This window comes from Protopterus annectens, chromosome 1.part1 (genome assembly GCF_019279795.1).
Source record: "Protopterus annectens isolate FY-2018-M chromosome 1.part1, PAN1.0, whole genome shotgun sequence".
In the NCBI taxonomy this organism is placed as follows: domain Eukaryota; kingdom Metazoa; phylum Chordata; order Ceratodontiformes; family Protopteridae; genus Protopterus; species Protopterus annectens.
The window spans coordinates 31,149,222-31,175,532 of record NC_056726.1 but is presented as its reverse complement, the minus strand read 5'-3'; the positions used below and the strand labels follow the sequence as shown (position 1 = coordinate 31,175,532).

At 36.6% G+C, this 26,311-nt stretch overlaps 1 protein-coding gene and 1 non-coding gene across 2 annotated transcripts in view; both read left to right on the top strand.

The window, feature by feature from the left end:
• The window catches only part of ADAMTS12 (ADAM metallopeptidase with thrombospondin type 1 motif 12), a 2,672,119-nt gene that overhangs the window by 1,166,979 nt on the left and 1,478,829 nt on the right, over nucleotides 1–26,311 (top strand). The gene's annotated exons all lie outside the window — the stretch shown is intronic.
• LOC122817529 lies at nucleotides 8,115–8,237 on the top strand. Its single transcript, XR_006367291.1, has one exon. It is a non-coding gene; the product is annotated as a U6atac minor spliceosomal RNA (small nuclear RNA).

Genomic DNA, 26,311 nt, shown 5'->3' with positions numbered 1-26,311 from the left:
CTCACACACACACACACACACACACACACACACACACACACACACACACACACACACACACACACACACACGGCTTGGCTGCACTCATTGTGATCAGGAGGTTAGAACAGCTCTATATCCCTATGTGTGATAGCTTTCTTATTTCCTGCACGGTGGCAGCAACAGTCACCTAGTGCTGGATCCAGCTCTGCATGCAGCTCATCTACTGAGGCGCAGTCTAGTGGATATAAGCTGGGGGTCATGTAGCACAGTGGAGATCAGTCCCTTTAAGAAGATCGACTATAAAACAAACAAACATTTTAAAAGTAATGAGAAAGAGCTACATGTAGGGGTATTTAAAGCACAATGTCATATTGCATAACAGATTCATGACCTGCAGATCTGCGGAAGGTCTGGGAGGAAGATAGTTGGTACATAGACAAGAAGGAAGAAGAAAGACAATCCAGAGGACATTCTTATCAGGGAAAATGAATGGACTTATTACTACCAGGCTGGAATGCAAAGAAGTTTGTTCTCCCTCCTGTTACTAGAATTAAAACTGATGATGTGTTATGTTTCCCTATTGATTGAAATGGGAAGAGAGATACTCCACAGAGTCCTGTTTAAAAGGACATGGCATCTATAAAATTTGCAAAAGTCTTCTATAGTCTGATAAAATCTGCCTGAAAGGATATTTATCTATTTACATACACAAGAGTGTGTTTGTGTATGTGTGTGTGTGTGTGTGTGTGGGGGGGGGGGTGCGATTAAATGCATGGAATTAAAGGAATTATAAAACAAACAATGGAAAAAGTGAAATAATTCCATTATTTTGCTTCATAGGGAGTACTGCCAGTACACAATGCCACCCACTTGTCATATCTGTAGTCCATAAAATGGAGATAAACATTAACAATAAATAAAGAGGTCACAATGGGATAATGGCAGGCCAAGTTAAACCTGCAATATCAAGTTAAGTTTTATGATGAGATGTTAGAAAAGTGAACAGATAAAGTAGGCCATAAATACATGCAGTTTATTTAATGTGACGATTTCTTCTCATCTCCATTTTTCTATTTATACTTTTTTATGATAGGGTGTAGATCCGGTTTAATCAACACTCTGCTTTTCGTGCCTTTTTTAACTATCTCATATCTGCCTTCTACATTCAGAACCCCATTTTCATCTATGACTCAAAAGTCTTCACAGATAGTTTTGCTCATTCATAATTTTTTTTTTTTTGCATAAAATATTATATTGTGCTTTTCTGTGGAAATTTCCCCTGGACCTACACCAAGATAATCAACCTGAAAATTAAATAACTTTCCAGTAATAAATATTTTTTGTCTTAAAATGCAGACTCGGATTCTTATCATTTCGGGTTTGACAAATGCTCCCTATCATGTCCTTGCCAGTTTTCTGTCATGCCTGTACCCACATTTTTTTTTTCTTAAACAGCAGGCTCACCACAGACTTTTAATCTGTGCCCATCTATCTCATACTAAAGATATATAGTACCACATTTGATTTATTCTGACATCTGTCATCATGGAGATGCAGTCCTTAAACTCTCCTGAAGATCTCCTTGTGGATTTTACTGACTGTACAAAGGGAGAATATCATTCACTTTCCTTCTGGTAGCACCTTTTCAACATATTACTGCATCACTTCCACTCAGCCTGTTATTAGTCAATATCCTCTGTAACTCTGGAAAAGTGTGCAACTGTTCTTAGTTAAGATGACAAAACTTCATCACTTTATTTGCTATTTATACATTCTTTCTCCTCTCCTGCCTATTGTATGCAGGTGTGTACTCTTGTTTCTACATATTTATTTCTTTTCCATACATATTTTATAGGATCATAGGATAATAGGAAGTTACTAGGCTATTGGCCCTGAGGCCCTTACAAGCCTAGCAAAGAATTTAGCCCATGTTCCAACAAGTCAGCACCTGAAGCCATTGTTCAGCAGGGACACAGGTAAAATCCCAAAGGTATATTTTCTGTTCCTATCCAGTTATCCAGGTTGTGCTTAAAAAGGGTTAATAAGGTTCTCTGCTTTACATAGAGAGGGAGTCTATTCCGCAAAAGGGGGAGACTCTGGGACAGAAATCTGTCCCGCCAACAAGTCCTATTGATGTCATAGACCAGGTTGAGGTCAAGTGTGGGGTTACTTGAGTGAAGCTTGACTTGCAGATATGCAGCTGTCCCATCAGGGCTGGGTCTGAGATTGTTTTGTATGCCAGACAGAGGTCACCTCTGAGGAGTCTGTAGGAGACTGAGCAGAGGAACAGGGCTTTTAGCCTATCTGTGTAGGGTACATGTTTGAGGTCCTGTATTCCCAGGTGAGAAACCTCTCTGGTCTCTCCAGCTGCTGCATTTGCTTTGTGAGGTATATGGCGGAAGGGGCATTGAACTCAATAATGGGTCTTATAAAGGAAGAATACAGGGATGTTATGACCACCTTGTCCCTGGATGAGATACCCTCACTAATGATGTGGGCCATGTAGAAAGCTTTCCTTATAATGGAGGCAATATGGTGGTCAACTATCAGTTTGCTATCAATCTGGGTGCCTAAGTCCCTCACCCTAAATTTATTCAATAGCTACAGTTCTGTATTTTTAGACTTGCTGTATCTTATTTCATTGTATCAAGCCTTTTTTTCAGTGCATGTTCATTGTTTCTTCCTTGAATGTACTCCAAAGGCCATGGATATTAATAAAGAGCTCCTTATAACTTTCATGTGATTACTAAATTATCTTTCCATAAGAAATCTGTATACATTTTCTAAAGTTGAACTACATGACACCATTTAAAAGATAAGTAAATAAGAATAAAAAGGGTTAAGTCCAGTAATCTGTTATTGGGCATGTTACTTATATTTCCAAAGTAGGACAAATACCTGCTAAGACCCCTTTCTTGACAGACAGCTGTTGCTTGGTATAAAAACTTGTTGGCAGATCATAAGGCTGGTTCAAGCTATACAATATATTCACTAACAGCAAGCATTTCCTAATGCGTCCATATTTTTAAAAAGACGTCCAATACTTCCTACAGTTCAAGATGTGTTCCCTTGAGAAGAAATGATCTAATTAACTGAGGAAGGCTCGAAATATACAGTAAGCTGCTATTGAAATGATAGGCCCAGAAAGTGTACTTTAATGTGTTCTGGGAAATGCAGTTTGTACTTTCTGCCAAGAATGCTACTTAGCATTTCTTTTAGGTTTGTATTTATTTTTCTATATTATGTTGTGGCATACATGTACATTTATTTAATTTGTAAGTTTAATGCCTGCCTCTGCATATTGCTACCAACTGTGGAACTTAGATATTATGTTCTTTATCAAATTTGCTTAGCATTGCATTGCTATATTTGATAGTTAATGCATTTTTATAATAATTGAACTAAATGTTCTTAAGAGAAACTCAGCTATGAGTTCTTTGAAAGCTGCATTTAAGACAGTTTGAGATTAGACAATTTTTCTGCATATTCTTATGAGTTTTGATGAGCTGTAGATTTAGAACCAGTGCAGTTAACTTCATTTGTGTAGGACACTCTAAGCTATTTTTCTTTTGATTTCCTGAGTTTATACTTTAGAATTTAACCTCTTTGATCTGTGCTCATATATCTGTGTCATATATATGTGCTACAACATCAAACTGCAGCTTTAGTCCTAGTGATGTCATTGTAGGGTAGTTAATTAAGATTAATAGTTGTTTTGCTTACCTTGTAAGACCTCAGAAGTGTAAACACTTGTTTTCTCCAGTGGGTTGAGACCTGTGGTGAGTTGTCACACAGTGTATAATGACAGTAGGGATTACCCAGGTCTCAGATATATCATTCAAATTTCATGGCTCATTATTTTAACCTGGATATGGCTTGTTGAACGACATCAACTGACAACCCATTAATATATCACAGTTTCACTTGAAAAATTTTCTGCTGATTTATGTTATTACTCCCAGTTTAAAATACAGAGCTTTTTACTGCCTATAAAATTATCCAGCATCCATCTGCTTGTCTGGCACTAAGTAACATTTTACACAACTATGGTCCCAGTTGGTCATTACAATCCAATAGCCAAAAATTCTTGTTTGTCCACAAAACTATCAAGTCTGCTGGGCATTGTCTGCACTCATACCATTTTGCTAAGGCTTGAAACTCATTTTCTCTGCCCATCAGGTCAATACCCTCCCTACCATCCTACCATCCTTCAAAACTATTCTGAAAGACTTCCTTTCTAAAAACTGGCTCTGTTCTGACTCATCACCAGGATAAACTATATCCCTATATACCCCTTGACACGATCACCCACTCTGGAATTATAGATAAACTCACGAAACTAGGTATAAATCCTTATGTCACAAGATGGGTTGCCAACTGACTCACTGACAGAACCCACACTGTGAAAGTTGCAGACTCCAAATCCAGCTTCAGACCAGTGACAATTGGAGTACCACAGGGTTCAATCCTGGGTCATCTCCTGTTTGTTATCTACTTCTCTGAAGTACAGGCCAACACAGAAGGTCTTTGGCTAACGAAGTTCGCAGAAGACTGCAAACTAGGAGCCATAATCAAAACTCCAAAAGATGTGGACATCCTACAAAAGGGCCTTGCTGAGACAGATGTCTGATGTCAAAGCCATGGCCTCAAGCTCAATGCCAAAAGGTGCATTGTCTTTCCTTTTGGTAAAAACTCAGTACCCATGAAGTACCACATAGGTGGCAGTCTACTTAACACCGAAAGTGTGATAAGAGACCTTGGGACACAGGTGGACAGTAGTCTCTCCTTTGATAATCACATCGCCACAGTAGTCAGGAAATCCTTCTATGTGGCACACCACATCACAAAAGTTTTCTCATCCAGGAAAAAAGAGGTCATTGTTCCCCTCTACTCGTCACTCATTAGACCCATTATAAAGTACAATGCCCCTTTTGGTATTTACCTCACAAGACATCTACAACAACTGGAAAGGCCACAGAAATACCTCACAAAGAGGATTACCAGCCTCAAAGAGATGCCCTATGCAGACCGTCTCAAAAAACTGCAGCTTTACTCCATTGCATATCGCCTACTCAGAGGCGATCTCTGCCTAACACACAAAGCTATGTCAAACCCAGAGCTTTGAGACATGCTCCACTTAAAGAAATCCCAATCCCTACGAGCTACATGCTCTAGGGATCTAAACCTCATCACCACAATAAACAGAACATGCTGGAGGGATAGATTCCTGTCCCAGAGACTTCCCATACTCTGGAACAAACTACCTATCTATATCAAACAAAGCTCCTCATTAGCACTCTTCAAGAAAAATCTTGATGATTGGATGGGAGATAGGAAATTCACCCCGGGGATCACTTCTGTGGCTCTGCTCGACAGTGGCACAGGAAAATAATTTTCTTGGGTGGCAAAAGCCAGGGTACCTTTGGCTAGGCTTATATAGACCCTAGGGCCAATGGCCTAGTACCTACCTATGAACCTATGAACCTAAATGTGAACAAATACCTATTCATACCTTACACCTCCTTACTCTCCCTTCTTCACTCACTTCCTTACTTCTATCAATTTCTCCCCCTGACTTTCTCTCTAACTATATCATAAGTTGTTTTTCTCTCACTTCACATTGTAATTCCTGTTTGTGTTATACTAACTTACCTTTAATTTCTCTATAAACTGGCTAAAATTTCTCGAAGTATTAAGTCATTGTCATATAACTTGTATCTATTCTTAATCAATGTTTTCATATTATGTCTAATTTGGTATAATTATTTAAACTATAGATGTTTTTTGTATTGTTTTTGAAGATTGTAAAATTATTGTTCTCAAAATATTTTGTAATACTTTAGAGCTTTTCTCCACCGGGCCTGTGCTGAAATGGGCTCCTACCCAGTTGGCCTTTCCCAGTAATACAATATCAATAACTAACTAAATAAATAAAATGGCTAGGCACAATCAAATAAATGCAAATATCTAAAATTAAGTTACTTGGAGCTCAGACAAGACTAATAAATTTCTTGTGCAAGGTGAAAGCAGTTTTGAGTTTGAGTTTTACATGAGTAGAAAATATTTACTTTCAATCCAGAAGAAATGGGACTTCCTAGCAAGGCACTGGTGGCTTCTGCATTGCAAAAGTAAATTGGTTAGGGAGCTGTGCCATTACCCTCTTTCTTGGTGCTCAGCATTGCTCAAGACAGCAGCAGTCAGCTTCATGCAGGCACACAACATTTTACATATAATTTTTCTGCTGGATCCAGTAACTTGAAGTGATGATATTTTGGCCCGGAGTACTTCGTAAGACAAAGACAGAATGTGTATGTGTAGTACAAACTGTTACCATGTCAGTGGCATTTTTTTGTATATCCACCATTTTGTCCACTATGCTGTGTAAAAATTATTCTCAGAGCAGTGTAGGTGCACATTAGTTATGCAGTGGAGTACTCCTCTATTATTATAGTAGAACACTAACAGAATGCATAAACATAACTGGCTTGAGTTTTCTGGTAATGTCAGGCTACACTCTATGTAGTTAACTGGCACAGGTTACTGTAGGGGCTGCTTCTATTACAACAGCAAATGGAATGCCAAGGCTTTTGTCTGCACTGTAGGACATAGAATTATATCCCATGTACAACTCCATAGTACCTCTAAGGACCCCTCTGTCAAACTTATTAAATGCGTGGACAATACAACTATCATCAGGCTCATCAGGAATGATGATGAATCTGCATACAGATGACAAGCTGAGCAGTTGGCCCTTTAGTATAGTCGGAATAATCTGCAGCTGAACACTTAAAACTGTGGAGATGACAGTGGACTTTAGGAGTGGTACTACAATATTATCCCCTCTCTTTATATTTAATACTGCTGTGTCAGTTGTGGAATCCTTCAAGTTTTTGGGATCTATAATCTCCTGGGACTTGAAGTGGGAGACCAATATAGGGACCCTCATAAAAAAGGCATGACAGCGAATGTCCTTTCTGCGATAGCTGAGGAAGCTCAGTCTCCAACAAGAACTGTTAATTAAGTTCTATACAGCAGTCATTGAGTCTGTTCTCTGCTCGTCCATAACAGTGTGGTTTGGATCTCCATCTAATCATGACAAAAATAGGTTGCATTGAATAGTCAGGTCTGCCGAAAATACCACCTGTGCTAGTTTGCCCTCCTTACAGGACCTGAACTATTCCAGAGTCGTGAAAAGGGCAGGGAAAATCATCACCGACCCTTCACATCTAGACCACTATCTTTTTAACTGTTACCATCGGCCAGGCATTGTAGATTAATATGCACCAAAACAAGCAGATATAAGAACAGTTTTTTTTCCATAGGCCATCAAATTCATAAATGGTTAACTCAGCTCAATAGTCTTGGGTATTGGTATTCCAAAACCTCTGCTATTGTTAATACTTGTTTCTTTCAGTGTTACTTTCAGTATTTCCTGCACTGAGTTGCACTTTACACCTTGTATGTATACGTATATGTATATTTACATTTTTTTGGGACGTATTCTTAACAGTTTTATGTATATCATTGTTTTGTTTGTAATAGTTGTACGTATGTCATTTATGCAATTCATACTTGGAGAGTCATTGAAACTGGAGTCAAATTCCTTTTGTGTGTGCATACCTGACCAATAAATGAGATTCTGATATTTCATACAGGTAGCGAGACAGGGTGTCTACCTGCATGGGAGGGGTTCTCTCATTTACATTGCTTCTGTATAGATTTGAGTGAGAAAACCTTTTTGTTGTGTAATAAACAGGATTTGAGGGAGGAACTGCATGCACGTGTATCCATTATGTGGTAGGACTGCAGGGAAGGGTTACATATATGTGAACTCGTGCTTTGTTAGGAATGGAGTAAAGGGGTTGACAGCTCTGAACCTCTTATCTCTAAAATCAGGGAAGAATCCAAAAATAACCAGACACAATAAAAGACACTTTTTAAAATATTACTTCTGTTAAGTTGACAGAATAAGAGAATGTGAATTAACATGTATTTTCCAATGTAAAAAAAAAATATATAATTCTAACTATAGTCATTGTGTATTAAATGTAATGCATAACATTTTCTCCCAGAATTTCTATTTTTAAGAGGGCTTAAGAGGGATAGAACAAAATGTTGTGTAAAAATCTGGGATGTTGTATGAAAGTAGAGAAGGTTAGTACTTCCCTTGATAAGGATGGAAGAGATCCTTGTGGCTTTTACAAAACATATATGGTTAAGGAATTGTCACATACTCTGTGGCATCTAACCACCATCAGGGGAGTGACGGATGGGGTTGAATAATGGTTAAGATGTTCAACTCACAAACACAAGATACAGGGTTTGAGTCTCACATTAAGGGGACATTGGTTAGGCTTAAAATGGCCTCCAGGGGCAGCTAGCCTAGAACTTACATATATGAAACTGTGTCCCTGAAAATCAAGACATTTGAGACATTTATAGGAATTACATGCAAGTGTATTATAATTCTGTATTAGGACTAAGGGGAGGGGTTACATGTATGTGTACTCATTCTGTGTTAAGGTTGCAGGAATGAGCTACATGTATGTGCATTCATACTGTGTTAGGACTGGAGGTAGAGATTACATGCATGTCTACTCCATTTGAGTCAGGACTACAGGGAAGTGTTGTATGCATGTGTATTCATACTGTGTCAGGACTGAAGGGTGGGGGTTATAAGCATGTATACTCTTTTTGTAGCTTTTGTACAAAAGTAACTTTTCATTCCTTATACTTAGTCTCCCTTCTTCACTTACTTCCTTACAGCTATCTAATTCTCTTTCCTGACTTTCTCACTTAATTTACAACAAACCATTTTTTTTCCTCATTTTATATTGCAGTTCCTATTTGTATTAGGCTGACTTACCTTTAATTTCTCTACAAACTGTCTAAAGTTTCTCTAAATATTAAATGATTTTCATATACCTTGTATAGATTCTTAGCTAATGATTTTATATTATATCTAATTTGTTATAATTATTCAAACTGCAGATGTTTTTGTTTTATTTTTGAAGTTTGTAAAATTATTGTTCTTAAAATGTTTTGTAATAATTTGGAGCTTTTCTCCCTGGGCCCCTACTGAAAATGGGCTTCTACCCAGTCAGACTTTCCTGATAATCAAATGTCAATAAATAAATAATAATAAATAAATTTTGTCTTAGGAGTGGAAGGACAGGTTCTATACATGTATACTCATTCTGTATTAGGACTTGATGGGTGGCAGGTCTATATTATATTCTCAAAGTGACTTTTCTTCAAACATATAATCATCAACACCTAAAGAGCGAATGCTCTAAAGTGGGAACGGCCACATCTGCAAATTATTCCTTGGGAAAAAAATTTCAGTTGGCCGTTATCGGGAATTGCCCTTTTTGCCAATGTAAAGTGATCTCAGAGTTGGTATATTTAGTAAGGGGGAAGTGGGGGGCATAGCCCTCCACTTGATTAGGTTTTTAAAGTTTATGTTTTTTGTGTATGGCCCCGTGAATTTTTTCCCCGACGAAAAAATCACAGACGTGGCCATTCGTGCTTTAGAGTTTTCACTTTTTAAGGTGTTCATGATTATATGTTCGAAGAAAAGTCTCTTTGAGCATATAATATTGACCCATGGATGGCTTACATGTATATGTATGCATGCTGTGTTAGGACTGAGGGATGGGTTGCATGAATTTCAAGACATTTTTGCTGGGACTGGAAGGATGGGTTGCATGAGTTTGTACTAATACTGTTTTAATAATAATAGGAGGAGTTACACACATTTGTACTCATTCTGTGTCAGGACTGAAGACAATAGTTACATTCATGTGTAAGTTCTGAGTTAAGATTCAAGGGATGAGTTTCATGCATGTATACTCATCCTCTGTTATATTGGAAGTAAGGGATTACATGTCTATTTTTGGTTCTATGACTGTAGGCTGGTTTTGTTTTCAGCATATGAATTATTTGCTCACTGTCATACATGATGATGATGATGATAGTAGTGGTAATAATAATAATAATAATAATAATAATAATAATAATAATATATAATACTACAAGACTATTCTTAAGTAGGGGGATGCATTCCAGAGGAGGACAGTGTCAGCAATGCAACAGGTAGCACCCTCACCTTTGGTGCTGAAGATTATAAGTTGTATTCCAGCATCAGGTAGATGGGTTTTTGACAGCTCAGGTGGATGTAAAAGTTCCTACAGCAGCTATTGAAAACAGAAGGGATCCTTTATTTAATACAAAGTATCTCTTATTTACAAATTTTTTACATATGAACAAATATATAAATATACTAATCTGCTTACACATATTCGTAATTTTGTTTGCAGTCATACTAAATTTTCATCCCTATTAGACCCCTACTCCTAATTCCATAACCACCATCTGATTTTACTTAATATTGTTGGTAAAATTCATTTACCTTTAAACATAATTGTATTTATTCTTTCATTCCATATACTCTATACAATATAAAATAATTGTTTATCTATTCTTTTAACATATTCTTTACTTCTATTCTTATAATATCAATTTTTAATAATATCCATGTTTATTTTATCCACTTCTTTTATATCTTCAAAAATGTGTTTTCTTTATATAGTTTTTCTGATAATTTTCTACTCTTTTACATTTCAAAAACATTCTATCACTTTTCTTTTATAGGGCATATTTCCTTTTACTGGCAATTTATCTATTACCAGTCTCCACAAAAATCTTGACATTCTACTTTCTGATTACACTATTTGCTTATTATTTTTATCACTTTAATTTTTCATGTTAGACTTCCCATGGTTTTACATAGTAATGTATTATCATTCCATTCTTATACCATATTTTTCTCTCTTTTCTATATCATTATTTTTAATTTTCCACAAACATATTTTTTCTTGGTAACATTTTATTTCTTCATTTATAAACTGTTTTTCTCTTTAACTTTTTCACCATATCCTAAAATGTATCATACTTATTTTTATACAGTTTTACAACAGACCTATCATCTTTTTTCATGTACGCACTTTAACACTTTGTACAAATCTAATGAAGCAGCATATACCACTGGGTTAGTTAATCCTAAACCCCTTTCTTCTTTATTTACATACAAAACTCCTATTTTACTGGGTTTAATCTAGAACCCCATGAAAATGAAAAAAATATATATCTGCAATGATTCCTTTTCAAATACTGTTGGCAGCATAAATACACTTGCTAATTATGCTATTTTCCCATCATTAGTGATTTTTATCAAATAAGACTTTTTTTCTAAATGATAATTTTTATGTTTTTCCTTAAATTTGTATCTATTTCATACTCTGTTCCACCTAGCCCTGCAACTGAATTGATATTTACTTGCCCATTATCTAGCTCATTTAAATAAATCTCCTTTTACAAATATTTGGTGTCTTTTTTAACTATTTACTTTTCACATTTTATTCACTATCTTCTTTTTTCTTTAAACATTTCTTGTACATATTGTACTACACTATTCATAATCTTTTCCTGAGTTCTTTCTATTACTCATTTTATATATTTTTTTATTTCTCTCATTACAGTGCTATCTTCCTTTATTAATATGTTTAAGTAATATGATACATCTTCTCCTATTCTTTGTAAATATATCTTTGCTTGTATAACATTTTTTTTTTATTTTTTCTGAATTTCTTCCATATAATTCTTTTTCTTTCTCAAAATACTTTCTGTCATTATGTTCTAAATCTTCCAATGCATCATTATATGATCTTTCCATAAATGTATTACTAATCTCTTTCTTTTTTATTCTGTCTTCTCATTTATCCTTTTTATTCCTTTGCCTATTTTATATACTCCTTGTTTTCCATTATCTTTAGCCATATTACCAGATGATCAGAAAATCCTGATTTAACTCCCCTTCTATTATAACTAAACCTTATGATACTATAAAATAATTTATTTCAGTTCAATACATACCCCTTATTGTAATTCCATTAATTTTTCCCCAAAGTTTTAACTTACCACATCTTATAACTGCTAACATTTTTCTTATACAACTCTCTTTATTTTTAGTCTCGCCTCTTAAATAACAATTAAAGTCCCCTGCTATTATAATATTCATACTTATCACTATAAAATCTAAAATCTGATGAAATAAGTGTTCCCTTTCTTTACAATTAGTGTGCACATATAATGTTACATGTCTGTATACTGGTTCTTTCCATTTTAAATCTACAATGGTTAACCTTCCCATTTTTGTTAAAGTCACATGTAATATCTTTACTTTATAAGGCTATTCCAGAACATCTTTCATTTATCAAATTCCAGATTATCTTTCCTCCTCACAGTTTCTGTTTGTAATTTCTTTCTTTGTTAAAATGTCATGTCTTCTAATATAATTACATCTACATCATGTGTATTACACCACTTCAAAACCCCCATTCTTCTTCTTATTGTATTCTTAATACTATTCACATTTGCAGAAAGCACTCTTTATTATTTTTCCCTCATCTATTTTTTCTTCTATTTCTAGTATTCTAAAATGTCTTCTCTTTCTTTTTCCTTTTCCTTACTCTTGTTTTCATTTTTGCAACCCACCCATGCATGCTGAATTTTGTTACATTTACAACATGTCAAGTCACATTTTTTGTATCTTGTCCCATTTCCCCACAAATATAACATTTTCTTTTGTCACAGTTGCTAATCAAATGTCCTTCTTGTTCACAAAAATAAACTAAAAATAAAATGTTTTGAGGTGCCCCCAGTGTTTTATGACACCCTGTTTCCCCATCACATTTATCATGCTTTTAATATGTCTATTTTTAACACAATATTACAGACTTATTCACCAGTCCATAAACACGTTTGGTCATAAACTTTTGCAATGTCCAGTACTTCTTTACATAAAGTTTTCACATCTTTTCAAAGTCTCTTTTTCTGCCTCTGTTTGAAATTGTACATGACTTTTCTTTTTTGTTTCCCTGTTAAATGATTTTATCACTTAAGGATTTCATGAGTTACAACCTTTCTGTTTTTCATATTCTCCAAGAAAATTTTCCATTGAAAAAACAGTTGCAAATATAATGTCACAAACTGTCTCTGTTAATAAGAATAAATGCTCTTACCTCAAGAGCTTTTACACCAAGAGGAGCTATTAAATTGTCCCAAACTTTAAACCTGTACATTTCTTTATCTTCTTTGCTTTAAATCCTTACCATGTACTTCCATTTTTCATTTTCTTCAGCTTTCTTTTCTGCTACTCCATTCTGCCTTCTTTTACTTTCTCTACAATTATTTTGTTTCACATCTTACCCCTATTCTTCAGGATTGTCCCTGCATCCTTCTTTAGTATGTCCCCCCATGAAACATCTCCTTCAATTTCTGGCTCACTCTTCACCACCATTTCTTTAAGTAAATCATCCTGCAACACTCCGGACTGGAAGGTTACAATTATACATCCACTATTTGCTGACTCATCTCCGTCAAACAGACTGCTTTTAAACTATTCCTCAGAATCCTGCACACATTCTCCTCTCAATATTTGCTTTCACCTCCATTTTATTTACCACTCCATCATCTCCTTCTGGCTCCCTGTTTCTCCAGGTCACCTCTGCTCCTGGAATGGAGAGAGGGAGTGTTCCTCCAAAATGAATCCTACACGCAGCAATGACATGTAGGGGAAGTTCATCAATGCCATCGACAAATTTCCAGTAGTAGTATAAATGCCACATTGGGTCTCACATGAGAAGAACCTGCATGCTTCTGGAGTTAACAGTGAAGGATACATAAAATATTATTATTATCATTATTATTAGTATTATTCTTCTTATTATTATTAATAATGGTTTATTCATGTTTGTGTAAAATGGCCAGTGAAATATCTATAATGATTTGGAAGAGAAGGGCAACTCAGCTGTGTGTGTGTGTGTGTGTGTGTGTGTGTGTGTGTGTGTGTCGGGGGTCCCGTTAATGATTTATGGTGTACTGGTAAGGAACATAAGGAACTGTAAGCCACACTGGATGACAATTAATATTCAATTGGGATTTACTCATACATTCCACCTTCATGTCCCTTGTAATTCCTCTGTTTTATTTCAATATTGATTTCTTTTGTACGGTCTTTAATGTATAATTTAGTCTTTCTGTGTTAAATTTAAAATACATTCCTATATATGGGGGTGTATCCATGTTTTTGGAATTCTAATCCAGCCTCTAGAATGCATCTCCCCATCCACCTAAATGTAATCCCCTCTGTTGGATGATCAGTATAGCCAGAAGAATCCTGAACAAAAACAGCAGCTTTATTCTTACAAAAACATTAGGCAACATTTTCACTTGAATAGCAAGCAAATGTGGTACATATGGATTTTAACTAAAAGTTGAAAATGCAAGCATTTTTACAAGCATATAAGTAAAAACAGCCTACTTAACAATGGTGTGTCCTAAGAGTTCTTGTCATGTGGGCAAGTGGCATTACTCTGCATTAGCTAAACAGAATGTTCCATTCCATGCAAACTAGACCTTTCATATGTTTTAAAGCAGATAGGAAAGCAATCATTGACCAGTGATGGCATGAACAGCCTTTCTTTCTAATTTTTCTTGATACTGCAGTATTTATGTCATAAGATCAGTATAAATTCAAAGGTGCCAAATATCACATTTTCCACTTCAGGTATGATACCATACGGATTGCCAATGTAATGTACAAGTGACTATGAAGAAGGTATTGAGTGAACTTAAAAGAATGCATGCAATGTTTGAGAAATTCATGAGGGAAACACAGGACAGAGACAGCACGATGGAAATAGTTCTCAGCAACAATGCTGTTTTTATACACGATGCATTGCATCAGAGTGAGCAGCCTCAGCTTTGTGTATAAGAAGGTGAAGCAAGACTGGATATCCTTGAAGAAATCCTAACTGTCAACAGGATAGTGATGGACATAAAAATATAAGATTGCGTGGGATACCAGAAGTCAAGGAAGGAAATATCTGCAAAAATCCAGTCACACACTTGTTAGTGGAGTGGACAGGGCTGCCACAAGAGCAGATTAAAATCAAAAAAGTCCATAGAACTGCATGGGTGCCGGGTAACAATTGGCCTCTCAAGCATGTTATTATAAGGTATGAGACTTAAGATTAAGGAGCAGATACTTACTATGCCCTGGAGACCAGTGGTGAAACAGGTGTGTGTGGCTACAAGGCTTTTCGTTGACCAAGATTATTCTATGGAGACTCAAAGCAGAAAGGCAGCATTCCTACTGGCATTTAAGATATCTTGCTACAAAACTATGTGCATTAAATTGCTGTAGCCTGTGACATGTAAAATTTTCTTTCTGTGAGGCACCAGGACAACCTACGATCCAAAAGAAGCTCAAAACTGACAAGAAAAAATAGGTCAGCAGAGTGTGTCTGTATCGCCTGAAGCACCAACCCAAAAGAGATCCCTGAGTACCAGGAACATGTCAATTAATCAAGATCAAGGAGGGGATGAGGAAGGTCAATCTGACCTGGTGATTTTTTCCACCTGTTCAAGTTTTAAGAGAAAGAGCAGACCTGTAGCAACAGCTTAGAAACAAGAGGTCCACCTAGCTTAAGGACTCCTAAATTGAAGACAAAGAACAGTTGATTGGAATTGCATGGACTGAGTTGACCAGTTTAGAGAGGATGCTTGCTGCAATATGTTTTGGAAATTACCTACATATTGAGTCTGTACTGGGTAAAAAGTCTTGATGGTTGAAAGTTTGTGGATATATTTAATTAAAAAATAGCCTGTTATTGAGGAAACTAAGAGGTGTGACTACAGATTGAGATAAATGGGTAGATTGGAGTGTGAAGGAAGCACTAGATGTGAACTTCCAGATGATAAAAAGAGAAGTCTGCAAACAACTGAACAGAGGTATGGTTTGGGCAATGTCTACACACATCCTGGAAAGTCATTTAGCTAACCAGTATATAGGGATTGTGTTTTGCTCATTAAAGTTTTTTTCTTTCTATATAACTGACAAAGATTTAGGATGTGCTATCCTCTGCAAAGTGCAAGACTCTAGCTTGGTTACTAGTTGCATTTCATGATCTGGAAAGGAGACTCGTCTAACACTGTAAAGAAGGAGAGGGTTCTCACAGCTGTAAAAAAGAAAGTGCCACCATAACAATCTTTGCTGAAACTTATTTATCGCAAGAGGAACAATTAAAACTGTCACAAAGAGGCTATGTGGTTCAAACAAGATGAGTCTAGTGGGTTGAGCATATGGAGGATACAGTCCTTCTAATGGAAAGGAATATTCTTTTGAATACTTGGAACAATTTTACTATAAAAAATGAAGATATGTGGAGGTTAAAGGTGTTCTAAGAGGTCAGTTAGTAGGACTATAGCGAGGCTTTTCTTTTTTGAGGTGTTAGACCTCATGAAACTTCCCCTAGGGAGACAAGATCTACTATATTGGAGATTTGCCATTGAGCCCGGGCAAAAGTGAAAGTCAGAGGTCAATTCTCAGCGGAGATGGAGGTACAGACAGTAAACAGGTGGGGGTGCCCCTTCTCACCACTGCTTTCTGTGTTCTATACAGAGTTCCTAGGAGAGATGTTAAGGTTTCCCAAATTCAGGGGCATCTTTGGTAGGGGGTATAAATTTAAAGGTGTCTATGTTTGCAGACTGATGTCATGGTCATGATGTCTAACCTTAGGGAGTAGCCACCCATACTATGAGAGGTAACAATTAAATTGGATGTTAGTTTCAATCTTCTCCACAGGAAGTGTGTGCAGACAAGTGCCACTTCACAGGTTTCCCTGCCTCCTGCCATTGCCTAAGTGACTACTCAATCCATGGTTGTGTAAGTCATTGTCACGGCTTTACCTGTCTATACTATAGAGCTGGCCATATATGTATGTAAATACATGTATGTTTGTGTGTGTGTGTGTGTGTGTGTGTGTGTGTGTGTGGGTGCACATGCACACACACACACACACACACACACACACACACACACACTTTGCTATAAGCAGTGGCTAAAAAGCTGTATTTTCCAAGAGCTAAAGTGATGCAGTCAATTTTTATTGTTTAGCTACACTGAAATTTTTGATATTAGAATTGAAATCTTAGGGGCCTTTTCTAGATGAACTGGTGTTTATTAGTGTCTGAATGTTTCTTATTGTAGTCTCAAAGGGTGAATAATATGACCTGTTATACATAGATTCGAGATGCAGGTGTGCACATCAATGTCACAGTCTGATCTTTTGCATTAGTCTTTGTATTTTCGCTGGGTATTATCCAAAAGACTTTCTTCCTATGCAAAAATACAGCAATTATATAGAATTCTTCTTTTCTGATTTGTGATGCAACAACACCAGGAATAATATAAATGCATCTCTCTCTCTTTATATATTTATCTATCTATATCTATATCTATATATATATATATATATATATATATATATATATAAATATATATATATATCAACTCTCTCTCTCTGTATATATATATATATATATATATATATATATATATATATATATATATATATATATATATATATATATATATATATATATATATATATATATATATATAGATAGAGAGAGAGAGAGGGAGAAATAGATATATTTAATAAGCTGCAAGAATGTCCTTGCCGAACTAAAGTCTTTACTGAATAATGTCTTAAACCTCCTATAGTGGAGGCTCATGGGGTATATGTAAATGACCTCTTAAGGACATACTGGTGTCTCAGCTACATGGTTTTTGAATGCCCATTACTTTTTACTTTTAAGTCTTTATGTGTATATTCTTAACAATAAAGCCAACCACCACTAGACATACAATTTCCTAATATATGATGTTTATGGTAGCTAATTTAAATATTTTTCTTTAATTTATTGTAATTGTTAGACAGTAGCTGGAGCAGGTTGTGTGATTACACTTTTATTGCTGCAATATAACCTGAATGGAAACCTTGGTTTGAAAAGTTCTCACTACCACTTGGTTGGAGTCATGGCTGAAAATGGTCTTTGAACCAATTCACTTTTCTGGTTAATAAAGTTGAATAAAATAAAATAACTTAAAAAAAAGATTCTGTAATTCTTACATTTTTGCTGAGTACTGAATTTGTATATTTTAATGTCTTTGGAGATGTTGGGTGGCCACGGTGGTGCAGCGGTTATCATTGCCACCTCACAGCAAGAGGTTCTTCGGTTCGATCCTCAGCTGGCATGCCTTCTGTGTGGAGTCTGCATGTCCTCCTTGTGGTTGCGTGGGTTTCCTCCGGGTGCTCTGGTTTCCTCTCACGTCCCAAAGACATGCTGTAGGTGGATTGGACACTCTAAATCGGCCCTAGGTGTAAGTGCGTGCATGTGTGTGCCTTCTGTGGAAGGTTGGGCACAGGGCTGGCAGCTCAACACCATAAAACTCCACTGCCAATCATGAGTGGACAGGTGATCCACTGTGGCAACCCCTAACTGGGAAAAGAAGAAGAAGAATGTCTTTGGAGATTCTACTTTCCACAACTTGAATGAAAATGGAAACTCCCAAAATAAATTTTCCCAGGAAGGATAACTAACTAAAATTGCGAAACTGAGAAATTGCATACTTAATTCTGTTGACCATCACTGTTTACTAATGTCATTAATTATTAATTATGGACCTCTGTTAGAAGACAAGCCTTTATAGCACCCTCGACCTGTTTAATTGGCCCTATTTTATTCCTGCAGTACTGAATCCCTACTGTTATTATATAATTCTAAGGAGCCATAGAACAAGGAGTGTGAGACACCATTGATATCATGGGCCATTACTGGGACATCAAGATTTCAGCCACGGCTTACAGACATTTGGAGATGAAATCTACCAACAAATACTGACCTTTCTTTATATGAATATTAGCCAGCACAGACCATTTTGCAGGGTCTGTGCTCAAAATGTCCCTGCCTTATTCAGTTAGTAAATACTAGATCAATTTACAACAAGATGGGTTTTGTATTTGACTTGCTCAAGAAGTTGGGACTGATATTTGTTATGAAGATGTGATTTGAATACAACCATGGCCCTCACCTCTCAGCAGCTGTTCACTAGGTTTCTTTGGGATTCACTGTCCTAGGCAGGTAATATTGGTGATAGCATAGCCATGAAACTCGAGATTGTTCTGATTGCAAGAATGTCACCATCCCCTTTGTGTATATCTGTGATGTACAAATAAGTTTTAGATGTCCCCCTTGTCTGTGTCCAGTAACTTGAAAGTTTTTCTGCAAGAGCATTTTAATTTTCTGATTCACTTCACAGCTAATCACATAAACTGGGTAGTTATGTGTAACTTGATTGGTTAGATTAATAATGATAGCAATGAATTCCTCCTAATAATTAAGAAAGTGGACTTTATTAAGGTCATTTTTTCTTCTTCTCATTTTAAATGGAATCTAATATGCTTTGTTTTCCATCTTGGTATGCCACCTATTATATGTTGGTAGAAGTTGTTTCAAGGTATGATGCCAATTTGACCATTTTTTTCTGTCCCTGTAAATGCCATCTGATATTGGAATGAACAAAATCAGGAATCAAATTAAAATGGTTGCTATTTAACATGGTTTATCAGTCTTGAATTAGATCCTAGGAGAGCCCATTGTTGACAGCCCAGAACAGCATAGCATGTTCAAGCTTATAACAAGGCTGATTCATGTGCTTTTAATAAGTTCCATTTGATGATTTATCTGTCTTGGATTACATCCTAGGGGAGCCCAGTGTTGACAGCCCAGAATAGCATAGCATGTACAAGTTTATAACAAAGCTGATTCATGCGATCTTAATAAGTTCCATTTGATTCATGTGCATCATCTGTCAGTGATGGCTTTTTAACACTGATATGACCATAAGCCGTGTGAGCTGTATCAACAGAAACACAGGGTTGGAATGCAAAGGGAGTTCAGAAGGCATATGAAGATATTTAGAATGCACAGGGAGAACGTTGTGTCAAGATGAGGGTATACTTGAACTGATAAATATTATGCTAGTTAACAATAAGAAATGTCTTATAATAAGACAAAAGCTCCTGCTTTCAAAAACTTCTGAAGCAGCAAATTCTCCTCCTTCTCTCTTCAGGACCATTGACACACTTGCCATTTGGCTATGAAGGATTTTTCAACCTGAGAATGTAAGGTGGTAGAACAACTTTATTGAAAACTTTGGCTGTATTAGGCATTATCTGTTCCAAAGAGCATCAAAGGGCATGGGGGTGATCATGTTCTGGAGATCTATGACTGACAACAGACAGAGTTTAGAACTGTAGATTTTATAAGGACCCTGAGAGTCAGCCCACTTATTAAGTTAACTCCCTGATGGCTTTAAACCACATAAATGACAGCTGTGTTATCTGACCTCAAATCATTGGATCCTCTTACAAGATTGAAGAATCTAGTCTGTGATTATTTTTTTTAGTTTAAAGACTGTTATTGGCCTGTACACAAAATGGCATTGTTGGAACTGCACAGCGATGTTATCTACTGTTCTGTCTGTCACCTTTTAGTGTTCACAACATTTTAAGAATGCTGTATCCTTTCTACTTTTGTCTCTTAGCCTTGTCATTCATGCTTTATATCAAAACACAAGAGTAACAGTCCCATTAGTAGGATAGTTAGTGCTGTACGTTTAGTGAGGAATGAAATATATCATTCCATCTTGGTCTTCTTTTTTTTCTGTCTTCAGTTTTTTCAGAGTTGATTAAGAGTTATCAATCAAGTATGCTTAAATCTGCTGTGATCTTGTTTCTTCAGTTTTCAAGTGGTTTATATCTTTCCTTTCAGGACACCATCAACAGGTAGTCTTAGATTTACACTGAGGTTTCAGTCTTGGCTGCTTTGTTATTCATTGTTTGTATATTATTAATGGGCTATATCATTTGAAAAATGATACCCTGCTTTGCAAATGATATCAAGGTATATTTCCCCTTTACCCAGGAGTGAGTGTCAGAACCCAAAACATTATAAGACTGCAGTTAGTTTCCTGTTGGTTGGACAACTTATAGCCATCTTAAATCGAGTCAGTCTGAAAGATTTTGCAGTTCAGTAAATGTCAGACTGAAATGAAACATTTAGTCCTGACCAAACTATTGAGCCATTTGCTACTCTGATCATGATTTTATGGAAGCTGCTAGAAGCATGGTTCTTTCGGAAGTTTTTGTCCATGTACCAATGGCTACCACTCTAATCCCTGGTTATTACTGTCATATAAACTTAAGTTGCCATTGTTTTATTTTATCTTATCTTGTACCCATTCACTTACTGAGTTTTATTCTTCCTCACTGCTGGTCTAATCTACACAATGTTTTCTTTCCAACTTGCACAGTTGGCATTCTGCCTCAGTAGATTCAAATTACTATTTCCAATTAAACTCCCGGTAAACAACATACATGCTGCCCTACCCACTGTCAATATACTGCATGCGACTGTAGCCACAAGTAGCTGCATGCAATAGTGCTTGCATTACTTTTCTACTAAACTCTTTTTCCTAAATTCCTTGGTTCTGTTGTAGTACTAAAGACTTTACAAACATCCTCTTCCTTTCTTCCTTTGACCTTTCTTTACCCTTTCAGCCTGCAGGTACTGCCTTAATTGTACACACACATCCCAAATTGCTAGTCTACATGATGCTGAATACTGGCAGCATGATGCAATGAGTCACCTTATTCCCTCTAGCTTGAAATGAAATTGCTGTGCCTGTACAGTCTAGTAAAGCACTGCAGATCTTTACCCAGGCCTGCTATATGCTAAACTTTTTTTGACATTGTTAAACCAAATGAAGGACAAGCAGAAGAGTGTTATTGCTTGATGCCTTTAGCGTTCACTGCTGAATAATAAAGATAAGCTGCTAGAATATTCTAATGAGTACCTGCCAGTAACACTTTTATAAAAGTAATTTTGTGCATTTACTTTGAACTATCTAAAGCTCCCGTCTGGCTTTGGACCCTTGGCACTGGTAGCATTTAAGCAAATGTAGTAACAAAGTAGATTGTTTAAAAACAGTTTGTTATTCTTCATATTAGTCGTATTATTAATTTATATTTTTACACAAAATAGGTTGTATGTAATTAGTAGAAAATGCCATTCACAGATGCCCTCAGAATTATCTACATTCATCAACAGATCTAATAGCATTTGACCCACAGCATTGAAAAAAGCTAAGGAATTATAATGATCATTATTTTTAATGACTGTTTATCACAGACAACTGTGCAAAAAAGAAACTCACTGGAGACACACTTCTACTCCTGCCAGCCATACTTTGATGCCTTAAAGTACAATGCCTCCAGAGACTCTCCTCAATTAATTAAGACATCTGTGGTGGAAATGTTACCAGTAAGAAGAAAGCAGCATGATTTTAGCATTTGCTGCAAAGTAAAGTAGCACATTACTTTTGTAATTAAACTATGATTGCTAGAATCTTTGTTCCTTGGTTATAAGCTATAACTGTCCTAGACTATTTTTATCACTCAAAAATGTAAACGTTATATCTCTTTTTAAAAAAGTAACCGGAGACACTCCAGAAAGGAGGGACAGTGTAGGTTCTCTCTGGAAAGATGTGTGTTTAGAAAGCAACATTTAAGAGCATTTTGCTGGGCTGCTCAGGATCTCAGTCACAAGTCAGTATCTGATTTAGTAGTTGGGAACTCTGCCATCCATTGCTAGTGTCTGAGACATGCTAATCTTTCTTGCTTCGAATCCATGCCAGTCAACCTACAGTATTTAATTGATTCCCACTTTTCTAAATTATATTTGACAAGATTTACTCAGAGCACATATAAGTATGCTGATTTTCTAGATGTTTTGGGGACTTTCAGTAAGTACTACAAACTATAAGCCATTGTCATTTATACCTGCTGTCATAATGCCTTTTAAGTATATACATAATATGGTGCTTTCTTGTTTATTTCTTTCAAGCTTGTTTGGCTTGCTTGGTTGTACTCTGCTTGAATATTGCTGATTTCTGACTGCATTTTATTTTGAATTGAAGTATTTAATTTAAGGTTTGGTTACTTCTGTTTTGTATCTTATTCTTGTATTGCATTAGTTTTGTTTTAAGTTGCTTGTTCTGTTGGAGTTTTAAGAGGCCTTGACTAGGGTCAGTTAGAAAAGTTAGCAAATAATTCCTTTGCAAACAGTGAATAACATCAGCTAATTAGTGGGAGGAGCTGAGAAATAGTATTCCTCATTTTAGCTGGAAATATTTCTATTTAGCTGGAGTGCTTGTTTGGCTTGCTTGCTGTACTCTGCCTGAATATTGCTGATCTCTGTCTGAATTTTATTTTTCCCATGCACCTGCCCAACTGTTGTTGTATTCTTAAACTCAGTGACTTTTGAGTTGCCCATCCCTACTTTAAATCTTATTTTGGACACCCCTCCCAGTCCCATCCCATCAGCTCATTCTACTAAGTACAGAGAAATAATTTGGGAAGGCCCACCTGCCTTAGTTACTTAACCTTGAATTATCTTCTGTTTCCTCCCTTCTTAATTAACTAAAAAAATGCACTTTATTCAGCTGCTTTTACTGCAGTTGTGTTTCTTCTTACTTTAATACTTTATTTTACTTTTGCTGCTTGTTATTAAAAATGTTCAAATTTATTTATTCTGCTGCATTTACTACTGCTTTTTAGTAGCCTGATTAAATTGTAACTGCTATTCTAAGCCTCTAAGTTTTGATTTAAGCACTTAGGCTTCAGGCCAGTTGTTTTACTTTAAGAAGGTTTGTAGTCTACACTGTTGTGGCAGGAGAGGTAGCTTACATCCTTCTAAGTTGGGAATTGCTGGTTGAAGGCTTATTGTGCCTGCTTATTCAAATAGCTTCTTTTTCTGAAATTGTTGCACATTGTTTGCTGTAGCATAGTCTATATTCAGACCTGCTGAATCTAGTTATTTATTTATAACTAGAGCACTAAACTAGGCCATCTTTTGTTAGAGAGGATTCCTCTGCACCCTAGTGGCAGGAGTGCGCAGTTACAACTCATCGTATTGAAGGTTGCTGGAACAGGACTCAAGTTTTAAGCATTTTTAATGGTTAATTTGTTTAAATCATTTTGCTGTCATTTGCTACATAAGCACTGTGTTTGTATGGATTTGCGCTTGTTTTATCAAGCTCCACAGAGTTTGGTGACTACCTATTGCTCTGCTGTATTCATCTGATCAGTCCAAGGCATCTGCTGATCTTTGCAAAACTTAAGTAGAATTTGTCATTATATATTGTACTTTTGAACAGCATTTTACCATATCACTCCTTATTTGAACTGTTTTTGTTTCTGAAATTGTTGCACTTTGTTTACTGTAGCATGCACTAGATTTAGACCTGCTAAATTTAGTTCTGTTTGTATAACATGAACACTAAACCAGGCCATCTTTTGTTTAAGAGGGTTCCCCCATACCCTAGTGGCAGGAGTGTGCAGTCCTCATCTGATTCCTGTACTTAACTGGTCCATCCTGTCGTCTCCCTGTTTTTTGACCACATCAACTTACCTAGCATAATGGACAGACAATTTCCCATAGTTTCTCCAGCCAGCCTGGTTGACATGGGTATCCTGAGGCAATGTAGCAATTGCCTCATGTACACTGACAACCCACTTTTTCTAGTCCACAGAAATTCATTATGTGACAGATGCAGCTATATCAAGAACCTAGAATCCAGGTACTTTCAATCATCTGGTACTGAGCAGGTTGTCAGCATGCACACCTCACCTCCTGCACTTACCAAACAACAACCACATAACATATGCGGAGGTCCATACCAGAAGCTTAGCTAAACATCAGAGACTTACCATACACAAACACAAGCATTGTTCACATAATACATCCTAAGCAGAACATAGTACATATAATATATCACACACACCAGTGTCTCACCAGTGAAGCCCCTAAGGCATAGCAAAAAAACAAAATTCTTAGTCATAGACGACTCATTTGTGAGACACACAGATGTCCCTCTCACCAGGATGGACAAGGAAAAAGTCACTGTCTGTCAGGTGCCAGGATCACCATATCACACATGCACTCAAGTCTCTCAACATCAGGCACTGTTATGACTCCATCATAGTACATGTTGGTGTGAATAACTTGAGAGGTACCTCACTGGACTATATGAAGAGAGGTATGACTGAGCTCCCTGATTATGTGTCTCAGGCAGGTATGTCCCTAGCCTTAAGCAGCATTTTATCGTCACCTAGAATGTACCTAGAATACCTCAATACAAACAAAAAATGATTGACTTCAACAATTGGCTTAGTTTCTGGTGTCATTCAAAGGAGTCCAGTATCTGTCAGCATGGGATGATATGGTTGACAGACCTCGATGCTTTGCCAGAGATGGTCTTCATCTGTCAGCCCTGGGATTCTGATTACTGGCAAATGCGCTTATCACCCCCATAGTGCCTTTTTTAGGGAATGTCACAAGAACAAAATTCCTCATTTAAAAATACCATCTAAAAACAACCTCAAGTTTATGCTGCTAAATGGTAGGAGTCTAAATCAGAAACTGTACTCACTGGAAGCAGTCCTCACCTTGGAAGATGCTGACATTTGTGCAGTCACTGAGATCTGATTTAAGGGTGCAGAGAGCACTCCAGCTATACCAGATTACATTTCCTTCCACACGTTCAAACCAGAAACTGAAGGCATGGGAACTAAATGAGGTATTGTATCAATATTCATTTCAGACAAATGCACCTCTAGATTGGTTAAATAGTATGATTCCCTTGAATTACATCAGGTGCAGTTGACTGTAGGTAAGACCCCTCTTCTGGTCATTGCCAGCTATAGCGCACCCTCCTTGAATCAAGACATCCACTCAGCCTACTTGGATCTACTTGAGTCAATTAAGCTACAAACAAACACCCTGATTTTGGGTGACTTTAATTACCCATCCATTGACTGGGTAAATTATATGTATTCTAACTCACTTGCCCAAAGGTTCCTGGACTTTAACTCCAATGCCCTGGACCAGCTGGATGACACATCCAGAAGGAGCTCAAACATCTTAGATCGGGTGCTTACCAACATGGGTGACCGCTGCACCACTCACAGTGTGTAGCCATCCCTGGTGAGATCTGACCAAAAATCAGTCTTGCTAGATGTAACTATAACACAAGACCCCCCAGCAACAACTAGACTAAAAAACTTCTACAAAACAATTTACAACCTCTTATGTGATGGCATAAATAGCTTCATGGTCCCTCCCCCACTAATGGAACAGACACCTATGCTGAGTTACACAGCGATGCTTTATACAAGTACCTGTACAATTATATTGACTCTGCCATACCTGACAGAACCAAAGCAAGATCTTTAAAGAAAAACAAACCTGCCTGGTGGACAACTGCCATTAACAGGCTATACAATAGGAGAAAGAATTG